This window comes from Felis catus, chromosome D1, assembly GCF_018350175.1.
Source record: "Felis catus isolate Fca126 chromosome D1, F.catus_Fca126_mat1.0, whole genome shotgun sequence".
In the NCBI taxonomy this organism is placed as follows: domain Eukaryota; kingdom Metazoa; phylum Chordata; class Mammalia; order Carnivora; family Felidae; genus Felis; species Felis catus.
Window position 1 is genome coordinate 33,578,894 of NC_058377.1, and position 17,820 is coordinate 33,596,713.

The window sequence follows — 17,820 nt, forward strand, 5'->3', positions numbered from 1 at the left end:
AGGATCTCGGAGATGTGATCTTCTAGTATTCTTTTAATACCTACTAGGATATGAATGAGCAACCTGATCTGAGAAATATCCCATCAACAGTGGGACTAATTTCTTGCCTAATAGAGTGTAACTAACATCCATTAGGTCAGGGACCTGTCACTATAGTCACTACTATATCCTTGAAGCATCAAGCATAATGCCTAACCCATACTAAACAATCAATAAATTGTGTGGGGTGAATAGATAAATGAAAGACCACCAATCTCTTTTTTTCCAGTTTTATTGAGATATAACTAACATACATCACTGCATAAGTTTAAGGCATAGAGCATAATCGTTTAACATATATATTTTGAAGTGATTGCTGCAGTAAGTTTAATTAGCAACCATCATCTCATACAAATACAATAAAAAGAAAAAAAAACCAACAAAAATTTTTCCTTGTGATCAGACCTCTTAGGATTTACTCTCATATGGATCATACAGCAGTGTTAACTATAGTCATAATGTTCTATATTATATCCCTAGTACTTATTGATCTTGTAACTGGACAGTTGTACCTTTTAACCACCTTCCTTCAATCCCCTCCCTTCCCACTCTACCTCTGATACCACAAATCTGATGTTTTCTCATGAGGTTTTCATGTTGTTGTTTTTTAAATATTCCACACATAAGTGAAATGATACAGTATTTGTCTTTCTCTGTTGTACTTTTTTTTTAACTTAGCATAATGCCCTTAAGTTTCATCCATGTTGTCATAAATGCCAGGATTTCCTTTTTTTAATGGCTGAATAACATTTCATTGTGTGTGTGTGTGTGTGTGTGTGTGTGTGTGTGTGTGTGTCTATCACAACTTCTTTATCCATTCATCCATCCCTGGATGCTTAGATTATTTCCGTGTCTTGGCTATTGTAAATAATGCTGCTATGAACATCAGGGTGCAGATATGTTTTGTTTTTGTTTTTGTTTTTTGGTTTTGTATATATTCTCAGAAGTGGAATTGCTGGATCATTTGGTGATTCTATTTTAACTTTTTGAGGATCCTCAATACTGTCTTCCACAGTGCCTGTTTCAGTTTGCATTCCCACCAACAGTGCGCAAGGGTTCTCCTTTATCCACATTCTCACCAGCATTTATGATCTCTTATCTTTGTAATGATGGCCATTCTAGCAGGGTGAGGTGATATCTCATTGTTTTTTTTTTAAGTTTATTTATTTTTTTTAGTGATCTCCAAGCCCAACATAGGCCTCAAATGGACAACCCAGAAGTCAAGAGTCACTCTACCAGCTGAATTGGCCAGGTACCCCTCATTGTGGTTTTAACTTGCATGTCTGTAATGATTGGTGATATTAAGCATCTTTTCACATACCTGCTGGCCATTTGTGTATCTTTTTTGGAAGATTGTCCATTCAGGTCTTTTGACCATTTTTACATCAGATTATTATTTTTACTTTTCACTATTAAGTGTAAGATTCTTTATATATTTGGTTATTAACCTATTATTAGATATATCATATACAAATACTTTTTTCCTGATTCTATGGTTTTCATTTTGTTGAATTTTTTTTGTTTGGTACTTTTACTTTCATGTAGCCCTATTTGTTTATTTATCTTTGATTTTAATGCTTGCACTTTAGGTGTCATATCTAAAAATTATTGCCAAGACCATGTCATGGAGTTTTTCTCCTATGTTTTCTTCTAGGAATTTCATGGTTTTAGGTTGTACACTTAAGTTATTAACCCATTTTTTAAAGTTAATTTTTGTGAGCCTACTACTGTCTCATGGCAATATTCTTTGTTGCCTTTTGTGTCTTGTATTTTATTTAAAACACCCACACCCTATCCTGTGAGAGCTGGTTCTCCTTCTATAGTAAAGTTTCCTAGAAAAATAATTCTAACTTTAGAATTTACTGCTGTAGTTCATGGTTTCTTAAACAAGCTCTAAAAAACATTGACAAAATTTGTAGTAACTCCACTTGTCAACCTGAAAGCTCCAAGGTCATTTTTCTTGCAGAGAGGATTAGCAAAGCTTGCAAAGTCTGTACAAAAGCTCCATTACAAATAAACCCTGTATGGCCAGAGGGACCTAAAAAGCCCAGGAGGACCCATACAATGTTTTTTAAAGTTTAGTTGTCATGTCTATTTTCTAAGCAGACAAGACATACAGATATTGAGCCATTTCTCAACATGCTTCTGAAAGGGCAGAATATAGCCCAATTTGATCAGATCAATATTAAAAATTTTAAATTATATATTTAAAATTTTAATTATATATTTTAATTGTATATTTAAAATTAGATAGAAAGTCAGCATTTGGTTTCAAGGCAAAACGTTAAGAAGAAACTGTTAGCTTTCAAGAAAGAAATGAAAAACAAAGAGAGATATAGGCCTTGGCAGTCAGAACCTTAGATGTTTAAGTAACAGCAGGTATCTCTGTCAACTTTGAGTATCTATTAGGTGCCGGGCAACTGTTTAGAACTGAGAATAAATGGGCCAAAGAGACACATTTGCACTACCAGAATTTCTTATTTAGTAAGAATAAGACACACAATTCACAATGACACACTGTGGTATGGTCTGTAGCAGTGAAAGTCACTGTGGAGCACAGGGAGGAGAACTAGAGAAAGTGAATTATGAATCAAAGATGTGGAGGAATTAGGTGAAGGAAGAGGGGTATATGTGGGGCAGGAGCATTAAAGGAGACATCATACACAAAAATGCAGAGGAAAAAGTGGCACATTTGGGGAATTGATCCAGGAGATTGAGTGGCTAGGCCACCATGTAAGATTATGCATCTTAGGCTCTGTCCAAAAACATCAGGTGAGGGTGGATGTAAGCCCAGCCAACACTCTTCTCACCAAGCCTTTCACTCTGGCATGAGGCTACATCTGCTCTGAGAAAGGGATCTTTTCTAATTTGCACTGAAGTATCATTTGGGCCAACTGTGGTCCTATGAAGTGGTAAGTTGGAGCCAGATTATGAAGGATTTTGTAAATTTGGGAACTAAGTTCTAAGAGCAGTGGTGGGGGCAAAAGAAGGATTCACTCCATCAAGCAAGAGAATGACAGATTAGATATGTATTTTATTTTTATTTTTATTTTTTATTTATTTTTAATTTCTAATGCTTATTTTTGAGACAGAGAGAGAGAGCAGGGCAGGGGAAAAGAGAGAGGGAGACATAGAATCTGAAACAGACTCCAAGCTCTGAGCTGTCAACAGAGAGCCCAATGTGGGGCTCGAACCTACGAACTGTGAAATGGTGACCTGAGCAGAAGTGGAATGCTTAACAACTGAGACATCCAGGTGCCCCTAGATATGCATTTTAGAAAGATCAGTAACTGTATATATAAAAGGACTGAGAACAAACTAAGGGTAGATGGGGATGGGGGAGAAGGGAAACTGGGTGATGGGCAGGGAGGAGGGCACTTGTTGGGATGAGCACTGGCTGTTGTATGGAAACCAGTCTGACAATAAATTATATTTAAAAAAAAAGATCACTAACTGTCCTTCTGGAGGGCAATTAAGATGGGAGGCAAGGAGATGGATGGGGAGACTACAGTAATAACCCAGAGAAGAGGAAAGGAGGACCAAACTTGGCAATGATGGTATGGAGGGAAATGATTCGTGTTTTATTTGGATTTGGAGGCCTGGAGAAGGTGAAAGAATAGGTACCATTCCAGGATAGAGCCTTGAGAAACTGAGTTGACTGTTTCTGGAGATAGGAGAGCAGTTGAATAGAGATACACTGACTTCAGTTCTGGACATAATTAAATTTTAGGTGTCCATGATGCATACAAGTGGAGAGGATCACAGGTAGTTGGATATGTGCATCAGCAGCTCAGGAAAAGATTGGGCTATAGATACACATTAGGGTGTTATCAAAATAATAGATAAAATTACCCAGGGGAAAGGTGTAGAGTTCAAAGAGAAGTGGGAGCAGAATGGAATCCTGGGAGATCCTAGTGTTTAAAAGATAGAGAAAAAATGATGTAAAAGGTACTGAAAAATAACAGCCAGAGATCCTAGTAGACTTCCAGGACAGGTGTGTTGTCACTGAAGTCAAGATATTGCAAGGTTTAAAGAGGAGAAAGTGTAATTAGATGAAGACCAATATCTGTTTATATATTTTTAGTGGAATTTTGGAAAGAGGGGTGAGTGGAATAGATTGGAATGGGAAGATGAGAGACAGGGTAAGGCAGAGGAGCACTGAAAATGATGCAATGGGAAATAATGAATCATCAGTCTATTTCAATATGGAAACTTAACCATTGGATTATTTTCCTTTGTCTTCTACGTTAGGAAGACAAATGCTTCCAAACCATTGGAAGGAAAAGGTAAACGAGCCCTTCCAAAATAATGGAAATAAAATATTTTTTCTTTTAAAGGAAGCTTTGTAGATTAAGACCTCTTTTTCCTCAAAGGAAAAGTAGGCAAATTTTTGGTTTCTTTTTTTTCATCATATTTTTCTTTAAATTCCCATTGGTTAAAATATAGTGCAAATTAGTTTCAGTGTAGAATATAGTGATTCATTACTTACTTACAACACTCAGTGCTCATCACAAGTGCCCTCCTTAACTCATTATCTATTTAACCCAACCCCTCACCCACCTTTCCTCAACACTCAGCTTGTTCTTTATAGCTAAGAGTCTGTTTACTGGTTTGACTCTTTCTCTCTCTTTTTTCATATGTTCGTATCTGTTTTGTTTCTTAAATTCTACATGTGAGTGAGGACATGTGGTATTTGTCTTTCTCTGACTGACTTATTTCACTTAGTATAATACTCTCTACCTCTGGAGAGTGTTATGCTAAGTGAAATAAGTCATACAGAGAAGGACAGATTCCATATGTTTTCACTCCTATGTGGATCCCGAGAAACTTAACAGAAGACCATGGGGGAGGGGAAGAAAAAAAATGGTTAGAGAGGGAGGGAGCCAAAACATAAGAGACTCCTAAAAACTGAGAACAAACTGAGGATTTATGGGGGGGGTGGGAGGGAGGGGTGGATGAGTGACGGGTATTGAGGGCACCTGTTGGGATGAACACTGGGTGTTGTATGGAAACCAATTTGACAACAAATTTCATAATAAAAAAATACTCTCTAGCTCCATCCATGTCATTGTAAATGGCAAGATTTTGATAGCTCAGTAATATTCCATTGTGTGTGTGTTATATATATATGATGCTACACCTTCTTTATCCATTTCATCAGTCAAAGGACATTTGGGTCTTTCCATAATTTGGCTATTGTAGATAATGCTGCTATAAACATTGGGGTTCATGTATCCCTTTGAATTAATATTTTGTATTCTTTGTGTAAATACCTAGTAGTGCAATGGCTGGATTATTGGGTAGTTCTATTTTTAACTTTTTGAGGAACCTCCATACTGTTTCCAGAGTGGCTGCACGCAGTAAGGTTGAACATCTTTTCATATGTCTGTTAGCCATCTGGATGTTTTCTTTGGAAAAATGTGTATTCATGTCTTCTGCCCATTTCCTAACTGGATTATTTATTTTTGGGGGGCTGAGTTTGATGAGTTCTTTATAGATTTTGGATACTAACCCTTTATCAGATATGTCATTTGTAAATATCTCCTCACATTCTGTAGGTTGCCTTTTAGTTTTATTGATTTATTACTTTGCTTTGCAGAAGTTTTGATCTTGGTGATCTTGGTGAAGTCCCAATAGTTTATTTTTGCTTTTGTTTCCTTTGCCTCATAAGATATATCTAGTAAGAAGTTGCTATGGCCAATGTTAAAGAAGTTACTGCCTGTGTTCTTCTCTGGGATTTTGATGGTTTCCTGTCTCACATTTAGGTTTTTCATCCATTTTGGATTTATTTTTACATATGGTATAAGAAAGGAGGCCAGTTTCATTCTTCTGTTTGTTGTTGTTTAGTTTTCCCAACATCAATTATTGAATTTACTTTTTCCCACTGGATATTCTTTCCTGTTTCATCGAAGATTAGTTTGCCATATAGTTGTGGGTCCATTTCTGGGTTTTCTATTCTGTCCCATTGATGTATGTGTCTCTTACACCAGTACCATAATGTTTATATACTACAGTTTTGTAATATAACTTGATTTCTGGAATTGTAACCCCTCCAGCTTTACTTTTCTTTTTCAATATTGCCTTGGCTATTTGAGGTCTTTTGTGGTTCCACACAAAATTTATGACTATTTTCTCTATTTCTGTGAAAAATGCTAGTGGTAATTTTGATAGGAATAGCACTGAATGTATAGATTGCTTTGGATAGCATAGGCATTTTAACAATATTTTTCTTCCAATCCATGAAGCATGGAATGTTTTTCCATTTCTTTGTGTCATCTTCAAGTTTTTTCATCAGTGTTTCATAGTTTTCAGAATATAGATCTTTTACCTCTTTGGTTAGGCTTATTCCTAAGTATCTTACGGTTTTTGGTGCAGTTGTGAATGGGATGAATTATTTGATTTCTCTTTTTGCTGTTTCATTATTGATGTATAGAAGTGCAACAGATTTCTGTACATTGATTTTGTATCCTGCAACTTTACTGAATTCATTTATCATTTATAACTAGTGTTTTGCAGGAGACTTTAGGATTTTCTCTATAGAGTATCATGTCATCTGCAATAGTATAAGTTTGACTTCTTTCTTACCAATTTGGATGCCTTTTATTTCTTTTTGTTGTCTGGTTGCTGAGGCTAGGACTTTCAGTACTATTCTAAATAACAGTGGTGAGAGTGGACGTGCCTGCCTTATTCCTGATTGTAGAGGAAAAGGTCTCAGTTTTTCCCCATTGGAAATAATATTAGCTGTGGGTCTTTAGTATAAGGCCTTTATGATGTTGAGGAGGTATATTCCTTCTACCCCTACTTTGTTGAGGGTTTTTATTATAAATGGAGGTTATACTTTGTCTAATGCTTTTTCTGCATCTATTGAGAAGATCATATGGTTCTTGTCCTTTCTTGTATTAATGTAGTGTATCATGTTGACTGTTTTGCAAATATTGAATCACACTTGCAGCCCAGGAATAAATCCCACTTGCTTGTGATGAATTATTCTTTTAATGTATTGTTGGATTTGATTTGCTAGTATTTTGTTGAGAACTTTTGCAACCATGTTCATCACGGATATTATCCTGTAGTTCTCTTTTTCAGTGGAGTCTGTTTGGATTTAGAATCCAAGTAATGCTGGTGTCATAGAATGAGTTTGGAAGTTTTCCTTCCATTTTTATTTTTTGGAATAGTTTGAGAAGAATAGGTATTAACTCTTCTGTTAGTATTTCATAGAATTTCCCTGGGAAGCCATCTAGCCCTGGACTTTTATTTGTTGAGAGATTAAAAAAAATTTTTTAAGTTCATTTATTTTTTTTAAGAGAGCAAACTGGGGAGAGACAGAGAGAGGGTGAGAGAGAGAATCCCAAGTAGAGTCCATACTGCCAGTGCAGAGCCTGATGCAGGGATCAAACTCACGAAACCGTGAGATCATGACCTGAACCAAAATCTAGATTACTGATTCAATTTCTATGCTGGTTATCCGTCTGCTTAAGGTTTCTATTTCTTCTTGTTTCAGTTTTGGTAGTTTATATGTTTATACAAATTTATCCGTTTCTTCCAGATTGTCCAATTTGTTGGCGTATACTTCATAATATTCGCTTATAGTTATTGTATTTCTGTGGTGGTTATTATTTATCCTCTTTTGTTGTGTTGTTATTTATTTGGGTCCTTTCTCTTTTCCTTTTGATAAATGTGGTTAGGGTTTTATCAATTTTATTAATTTTTTCAAAGAACCAGTTCCTGATTTCATTGATCTGTTCTACTATTATTTATCTATCTATCTATTTATCTATTTTCTGTATTGTTTATTTCTGCTTTGGTCTTTATTATTTCTCTTCTTCTGCTGGCTTTGGACTTTGTTGTTTTTTTCTAGCTTCTTTAGGTGTAAGGTTGGTTGTTTATTTGAGATTTTTCTTGAAATAAGCTTTATTGCCATAAACTTCCTTCTTAGAACTGCTTTTGCTCCATCCCAAAGGTTTTGGATTATTGTGTTTTTATTTTCATTTGTTTCCATATATTTTTAAATTTCTTCTTTAATTTCCTGGTTAGCCCATTCTTTCTTTAGTAACATTTTTTGAACCTGCATGAATTTGTGGTCTTTCCAAATTTTTTCTTGAAATTGACTTCCAGTTTCACAGTGTTGTGATCACAAAATATGCATGGTATGATCTCAGTCTTATTGTACTTGTTGAGGACTCATTTGTGATCTATTCTGGAGAATGTCTCATATGCATTTGAAAAGAATGTGTATTCTGCTGCTTTAGGATGAAATGTTCTGAATATACTGGTTAAGTCCATCTGGTCCAGTGTGTCATTCAAAGCCATTGTTTCCTTGTTGATTTTCTGTTTAGACGATCTGCCCCTTGATGTAAGTGGGATGTTAAAGTCTCCTACCATTATTGCATTACTATCAATGGGTTCCTTTATGTTTATTAGTGTTTTATATATTTGGGTACTCTAGGTTGGGTACTTAAATATTTGCAGTTGTTAGACCTTCTTGTTGGATAGTCTCCTTTATTATGATATAATGCCCTTCTTCATCTCTTGTTGCAGTCTGGTTTACTTATTTTTTTTAATTTTTATAATTTGTTGTCAAATTGGCTAACATACAGTGTATAAAGTGTGCTCTTGGTTTTTGGGGTAGATTCCTGTGGCTCATTGCTTACATACAACATCCAGTGCTCATCCCAACAAGTGCCCTCCTCAAAGTCTGTCACCCATTTTCTCCTCTTCCCCACCCCTCATCCACCCTCAGTTTGTTATCTGTTTTTAACAGTCTCTTATGGTTTGCTTCCCTCCCTCTCTGTTTGTAATGATTTTTCCCCTTCCCTCCCCCATGGGCTTTTGTTAAGTTTCTCAAGATCCACATATGAGTGAAAACATATGATATCTGTCCTTCTCTGACTGACTTATTTCACTCAGCATAATACCTTCCAGTTTTATCCACGTTCCTGCAAATGGCATGATTTCATTCTTTTTCATTGTAAAGTAGTACTCCATTGTATATATAAACCACATCTTTGGTTTAAAATCTGGTTTGTTTGATAGAAATACTACCCTAGCTTTCCTTTAACATCCATTTGCATGATAGATGGCCCTTCATCTCCTCACTTTCAATATGCAGGTGTCTTTAGGTCTAAAATGAGACTGTTGGAGGCAGTGTAAAGATGGATCTTATTTTTTAATCCATTATGACACCCTATACTTTTTGATTAGAGCATTTAGTCAATTTACATTCAGAGTAATTATTGATTGATAAGTCATTTTATTACTTGTTTTGTTGTTCTTTATGAAGATTTTCTTTGTTCCTTTCTAGTCGTTGTCACTTTTGGACTTTCTTTCCCACTCAAAAAGTCCCTTTTAATATTTCTTGCAGAGCTGGTTAGTGGTCATGACTTTGTTTGTTTATTTATTTATTTATTTATTTATTTATTTATTTATTTATTTTTTGTCTGGGAAACTTTTTATCTCTCCTATTCTCAATGATAGACTTGATGGATAGAGTATTCTTGACTGCAGGATTTTCCAATTCAGCACATAGAATATGTTATGCCATTCCCTTCTGGCTTCTCAAGCTTCTGTGGGGAAATCTACTATAGCCTTATAGAAGTTAGGGACTTATTTTGTCTTGATGCTTTTTTTGATTTTTTATTTATCACTATATTTGAGAATTTAACTACAATATGTCTTGGTGTTGGCCTGCCTTTGTTGATTTTGATAGGAGTTCTCTGTGACTCCTGATTCGAATGTCTGTTTCCTTCTCCAGATTAAGGAAGTTTTCAGCTATTATTTCCTTAAATAACTCTTATGCCTTCTTTTCTCTCTCTACTTCTGGGACTCCTATGATACAAATGTTATTATGTTTGATGGAGTCCCTGAGTTTCCAAAGTCTACTCTCGTGTTCCATAATTTTTCTTTCTCTCTTTTTTTCAACTTCATTATTTTCCATAATTCTATCCTCTCTATCACTTATTCATATCTCTACTTCTTCCATCCTTGTGGTCATTACATCAAGTTGGTTTTAAATCTCAGATATTGCATTTTTTATTTGTGCCTGATTGCTTTTTAACTCTTTTATCTCTGCTGTAAGGTTCTCCCTGATATCTTCCATGCTTTTCTCAAATACAGCAAGTATCCTTATGATTGTTGTTTTAAATTTTCCATCAGGGATATTATTCATATCTGTTTCAATTATATCTCTGACCATTACCTTTTCTTGTTCTTTCTGTGGGATAAAATGTCCATCTTGACATTTTGAATTTTTTTTTCAACGTTTATTTATTTTTGGGACAGAGAGAGACAGAGCATGAACGGGGGAGGGGCAGAGAGAGAGGGAAACACAGAATTGGAAACAGGCTCCAGGCTCTGAGCGGTCAGCACAGAGCCTGACGCGGGGCTCGAACTCCCAGACCGCGAGATCGTGACCTGGCTGAAGTCGGACGCTTAACTGACTGCGCCACCCAGGCGCCCCACATCTTGACATTTTGTCTAGGTGTCTGTCTTCTGTGGGTTAGAAAAGCCTGTTATATTTCCTGTTCCTGAGAGTAATTAGCTTTATGAAGAATAAGTCATACAGTGTCCTGGGCCTGGCACTTCAGGAAGTGTCTCTGGTGAGTACTTCATGCATTCTGCTGCTGTGTTTTGCCTGCTCTATTCTTCAGATCAGTCATCTGCAGAGGTTCTGACTGCAGCAGGCAGTGTCTGGACTTTGGTCAAAGTGTGGCAAGTTTTAAGTAGGTGTGTTCTAGTTAGTTAGTTAAATGATACCTGATGCTACTTCCACAAGAACTGAAGCCTTGTAGAGCTCTATGGTCAGAAGACAAGGTATGAATGGTGGTTTATGCTGGTCTTCTGGGGAAAGGGTCATATTTGCTTATCCTTAGGCACACTTGCCCAAGAAAAGCAATACAAGCAGAGTGCAGGAGAGTGGGGGTGAGAGTTTGTATTAAGCAGGTTAGGTAGCCAGTATTAGTGCTGTGCTATTTACTGAAGTTGGTGTATGCTGAGGGCTGGGTCCTGGGAAATGGTACCAACCAGCTCCTTCGTCCCTGGAGAGGGGACTCAGTGCTTGTTACTCTCAGGGAAGCACACCCAGAAGAGCAAATAATTTCTCCTCATGCACCACAGACATTTTTCAGATCACTGTTTTCATGCTATCTTTGGGTTGCTTGCCTGCCTGGAGCAGTGCAGTGCAGTTTGGGCCCTATTCCAGCCATTCCTGTTGACTTTTAAAACTTCAAACTTTAGGAACATGGTGTAGTGGGGAGCTGTGCTGGTCTTCTGGGGGAGGGTCTTGCCATTATGGGACTGATGCACGTTTGACTGAGAAATGCAGTCACTCTAGAGTACAAGGGTGTGGGATTTGGGGGAAAGCAGACTAAAAAGCCAGTCTGAGTTAGCCTCCCTTAGCAGGTGTCTCTGCACCTATACTGAGGGGCAGGGAAGAGAAATGATGCATTTTGTCCCTTAAGAGATGACACTCACAGAAGCCTTCCAAGAAAAGGGAACAATCTCTCCCAGTGCACCTTGCACCGTTTGCCCCCAGGTTGCTTGCCTGTATTCTCTCAAGGAGTAGGGCAGCACCCTAAGAACTCTATCCCAGCAGAGACTTCGACCTCTAAAACTGTAGTCATTGAGTCCTGCTGGCTACAAAAATTCATGAAAACCATTCCCAGCCAATGACTTTGGGGAAGTGTTCTCATTGTGCATTTCTCTGTGCATTCCTATCTTTCTCTTTCTTGCCTTTTCGTATGACAGGGCTTCCTCTCCCCCACAGTACCTGTGATCTGTTTCTTCCACCAAACCACATCTCCAGCCTTCTTACTTTCCTCAATATAGCCTCTTCTCTGCCTCTATTGTGAAGTTTGTTCTGCCAGTCCTCAGGTTGATTTCTTGGGTATTCAGAATGATTTTAGAGTTATCTAGCTGTGTTCAAGGGATGAGAAAAGCCTAGGGTCCTCCTACTATGCCACCATCTTAGCTCCAAGTTTTTGGTTTCTAATGATCTTATCTTTGATTTTCATGGGCCACTGAGATCTTATCAGAGAAAAAGATGAGACAATGGATTTTTGGGTATGAAGACAAAAGAAGATGTAGGGAAGATAATGAAGAAGTAGAAAGACAGATGGACTTGGGAAACCAATTTCATGGAAGCTTTGTTTCTCTGGTGAGTGAGGTGACTGAACCTAGAGGAACTCTTTCAGGGCCATTGTTCATGTGCCTAAGAGTCTCAGGTTTCTGAACTATCAGCAGTGATATCACTCTAGAGCCAGCACTCAGGGCTGTCTGCTACTCCTTGGTTTCCTTGCAGAAGACCACCATCATAGGCTGCAGTCTGCTTAGAGTGTGAGGCTTTGCCCAAACTCATACAACAATGCCCATCCTTCATGCCTTAAGAAACCCACAAACCCAAAGGACACCTTGCTCATCTGACAGGGGTGTGATGAAGTTACATTCCTGAACCTATGTTAGATAAGAGTGAGAGGGAACTCCTATACACGGTAGTTTGGAGACACATGAGTGGGGATATTCAGTGACACCTCTGTCATTACAGTGTAAAGCAAGCATGAGGTAAGGAAGGGTTACCTACAGGCCTTGTTGGGAAACCAGAAGTCAAGGATGATTACAGATAAATTATGACAGAAGAACAGGGCATTATGACTGATAAGGCATATTGGTCAGAGGGATATTTAAGTCCATGTGATTAGAAAAATATTTTAGAAAACACCTGGAAATTTCTTTTTGTGCATCCTTTTTGGGATGTAGGTTGTCAGGGCCAATGAGGAAATTTGAGCTCCCTTGGAACTCAACTATTTGGAGCATCTTTCCTATTACTTAGTAAGTAATAGGAAACTCTCAACAGTATAAGCCTTGGTATTTAACATTTTCCCTTACTTCCCTTCACTCACCAATTGTTTCTGAAAAGAGATGAATGAGCACAGGCTTCTAGCACCCACTAGCATACCCACTTGTTAATGAAGTGACTGGGTACCTGCTTGCACAAGGAGGGCCAGATTCTAAAACACTAATGGGCATACAACAACCCACATTTTAGAGACAAAGAATAAGGTAGTGGGTAGTAGTAGTTAAGAGTGTGGTTTCCTCAGCAGACTTAAACTCAGACTCTGGCTCTCCAGTTCAACTGGTTTGAGGTCTTAGCAAATAATTCAATGAGTCTGAGACTCTGTTCCCTCAACTGTAAATAAGTTTGTCAAGAGGATTAAATATGATATTGAATGTAAGGTGGTGAACACTCTGCCTGGCTTATAACAAAGGCTTTGTAAATATTAATTGTAATTATTTATAGAGCTGCTCTAATACAGTATTGATTAATAGTCTAGGAGCCCCCATCCCATTAACAATCTCTAAGCCTATAATGCCAGTACTTAGTTTTGGGTTTCGCCACTATTTTCTCACTGTTTTCCTGAAGTACATATTCGATATATGTATATATACAATATATACATATATATGTGTGTATATATACATACATATATATAATATATACAATATATTGTATATTGTGTATATTATATATTTAATCATAGATTCAATAATATTTATTGAGCATTTATTATATCCTAAAACTAGATAATTTAGCATATTTTAGAATCCTATATTTACTTTATCTTATTCAGGCTTCAAACTACTCTATACAGTTGACAATATCATGAATATTTTATACCTGCTAACCATAAAAACTTAGATAAATTAGTGATTTGACCAAGGTTATACAAACAGTAAAGGGCAGAGCTCCTATGTGATACAATTTGATGCCGATCCCAATATACCAAATTGACTTTTCTGATGTCATTGTAGGAAATAAGTGAGTAGAAACTAAAGTTTATCCTTAGGTTTGACTAAATCATGGTTTGAATATTTAAAAAAAACTTCAAGTTATTTTGATATCATGTGGCAATAGTGTAAATCATAAAGAGAGGTGCTTTGAAGACATTTTTCAAATTTTGACTTTATTTTTGACTTTACTTTTGACTTTATTTTTAAAAAATGTTTATTGATATTTATTTGATAGAGAGAGAGAGAGAAAGAGAGAGGGAGAGAGAGAGAGAAAGAAAGTGCAAGCAGGGGAGGGGCAGAAAGAGAGGGAGACACAGAATCTGAAGCAGGCTCCAGGCTCTGAGCTGTCAGCACAGAGACTGATGGCGGGGCTCAAAATCATGACCTGAGCCAAAGTTGGGTGCTCAACAGACTGAGCCACCCAGGCACCCTGACTTTGATTCTTTATATTTTTTATAGTAAGAGTAGCTTTTTGTCCATCTCTATTCCTCATGGATACTCAGTTTTGTCCAGGTATCTACCCTGGCTACACAAAGCCTTGTGCTTTGTGGCAAGCTAAGTGGGACCCAGCTCTAGAGGTTGGCCTGGTTGGTCCAAGGGGCAATCTTACTGACTTTGCTAGTAACTGGTTTAGCACTAGAGAAATGTGACCTCATTCAGGCTCAGGCTTGAGGAGATATCAGGCTCTTCAAGACCCAGAAAATAATAATAATAATAAACATCATGAAGAAAATAGAACATAGAGCAATGCTTGGCAAAAATTGTAAATGACAATGTATAAAAATATTTTTTTAAAGGTGCTTCTTATGGATCGTATTTTTATCTAGTATATTTTAATAAAATAAGTTACTGGTACCCTTTGCAAATTAAAATTGACTTGTTGAATATGAATCTATTACAAAATATAATTCTAAATTTTTCCATTAGTTGGGAATTTGTTTTCTATTTTTCTCCTTTTAATGAGAATTTGTTGAAAGGTTATGGCAAATCATTGCTCCCTCATCTCAGCTGGACTGTGTTCTCAGCTGTTACATCAAGCAACGCCAGAGTGGGCTTATAGTTAGAGATGACAACCCTTTTGTCAGTGGCAAACTGTCTTCTGGTCCAGGGAATAATAACTGTGAGGGTTCTGTTAATAAAAGTCTCTAGTTTAGCCAGTTATTGCAGAATGATGTTTTCATGGAGTACTTACTTTCAACATTCAAGAAATCAGTAACATTGTCATTTTAATAGCTTCTTTTTATGGCAGATGCCATAAACATATTTTCTTCCCCTTCTAGCACACTGCCTATTATGCAGATACAACTTTAACCAAGCAAAGTTGTAAGAGGTATAAATAAATAATTTTGCATTTTTCTCATAGGACAAATGACTAAATGCTAATTTGGAACCTGGCAAACTTGGCTTGCTTGTTAGAAAATTTTAGAATAATAGACCCCTTACTGCAATTCATGCCATATATTCTATTTTATATGGCAAATCTCCAAATGAATAAATGAATTGTACTTCTCCTAATGCTATTTTCTGGAAGACAGGAAACTTATGCCATGGCACAGGCATAAATTTAGTGTTGCTTTAACTGAGTGAATCCTATTTTTCATTTATATATTCCTAGGTTTCATTTATACCATCCTAGATTGAAATTATGTTATTTCTATAAGTCTATATGATGACCCAAAATATCACCTCTGATGTTTCATGAGCCACTTTATTTCATGAGATTTAAAGTCCCTGTATTGTAGTAAGTACAGATAGACTTGGATATTGGTAGTTGCTGAGAAATTTTGTGCATACTAGCATACCTGCATTAAATTTACTGTTTTCCCAAGTGAGTGGTATTATGTTATTTTCTGATTCATGTAAAATTATTTCAAATACTGCAGGACTAATTCACATTCAAAAGCTAAATAGCATAAAGTGGAAATCTGGTAATTCTACCTCTAAAATTGCTACTTTTGGTCCAAAATTATTTTTCAACAAAGATTTACTGAACACCAATTATGTGTCAGGAACTCCTCCAGGCACTGGGATAACAACAGTGGAAAGAACAAAGCACATGTTTTCATGTAGCTTATATCCTAGTTAAAAGAGAAAGATGATACATTAGTAAATTCATAAATATATTACATGTCATGTGTGTTTTGGAAAAGGTAAGCTATTAGAAAGTGGCAATTTGTGGACAGGTGTTGCTAATTTATATAAACCAGTCAGAAGAGGATGTATAAAATGAGCAACAAGAAGTGGATTTGGCAACTGAGAGCCAGGTGCCCGGAGTAACTACCTTGGGACTGATAGCAAGTATACACACATGTGTACCAGGTTTTTACTGCTGATTGGTCCCTGTTCTATACTTGTTAAATATTTTGAAAATTCTTCCTGTTCATGGTGGTATTAAAAAAAGGAGCAAATAGTATTAAAAATTTTGACAAGAATTTTTCTTTAGAAGGACATGGTGAGCAGTTGCTAAATTCTTCAAGGAACAAGGAGAATGAATTGGAGATGTGGGTATGAATGCAACAAGGAAGGACAAGGATGACATGGTTAAAGGTTTGAGCTACAAAATACATATGGTGTTTTAGGGAGGAGACAGAGATAACTATCTTTGACTGGCAATGGGGAACAAAATAGCCTCACCATCTATAGACCCAGTGAAACAAGATGTGTGGGAGAGAAAAGATGCCACTTGAGTTGGCCACATGCAAAGAAGAATTCTTAGAGAACAGATTTTTATTAGGATTGGAGGGAATATTTGGAGAAGAAGTTAAGTATAAAACATGTTTTGTCAATGGCAGGTAGAGAGCCTTAGAGAGTATAGTAGATAGAGAGGTCAGTGAGTGGTAGACCCTTCAGTCAAATTAAGGCGATATACATATCCATGTGAATAAGAGTCCAGATAATGGGACATCAACTAAGGAATGCACAGGGTGGGGTGTGATGTTTTTTGAAAATTTAGGACAGTGAGGGTGGGATGATGGAAAATGGTAAATTTCTAAGCTAGGCATAGATCCCTGGGTTCCTGGTTCAGTTATGGTAATAGTAGAATGGAAGCAGCATTTGCACTGTGGCATCCATAGGATGTGTGACTCTGGGCCACTCTCTGTGAACTCTATTTAAATGTCATATAGTGGGCACCCCATTATCATTTAGTCAGGTAAGTTCCATATCTCTACATCAACTATTTACATAATACCAAAATATCTGAATCAAAATGGAAAACTTCAACTAATTTTCCAGATGGTTTTGAAATATTCAGATGATTTCATTATTTTGGACAAATCCTTTGTAAACATATTTTAAAAAATCTAATGTGCTTGATATGTTAAAGACTTGCCTTTGTCTGTTTTGGCTGACACTATATATGCCTGATATTCTATGGATATTAAATCACCACTTTAAAAAGGAAGAGAAGCAGATCCTATATGAACTTAATTCCTGGATGTGATTAAATCTCTTCAATCTATATAAACTTGTTCAAATGGATCAACATAGAAATTCTGAAAGAGATGGTCATGAAGAACTACCCTTTCTGGACAAGTGAAGTTCATCATCTAGCACCTTTACTTTATACAACAATTTCAAGAGCATTTGGGGAGAAGAAGAAAGAGTATTATATATTGGAAGAGTCAGTGGAATATTTTTTAACCCCAGTGTTGCAGGGGAGTGGTTTCTCAGGCTAACCAATGACTGCACAGATGAGGAAACAGATGTGGCCAAGGCCACAGATCACATAGTGGCTCACGCCAAGACCAGATCCTGGAGTCTTGGAATCTTGAGTTTTGTGCTCCTTTGGCATCCAGAGCAACAATGTCTCTAAAACTTTGTCAAATATCTTCCATTTGCCTGTTGGTTTGCAACCTTGGGAATTTCCCTGGTGAAATTTGAACTAGCCCCTGACATGAAAGCAAGGAGAGACTGAAGAAAGAAGCAGATCACTTCAGGTTGGTAGGTTGCAGGTTTAATAATCAAGGGAATTTAAGAGACAGTCTTGGGTGCCTGCAA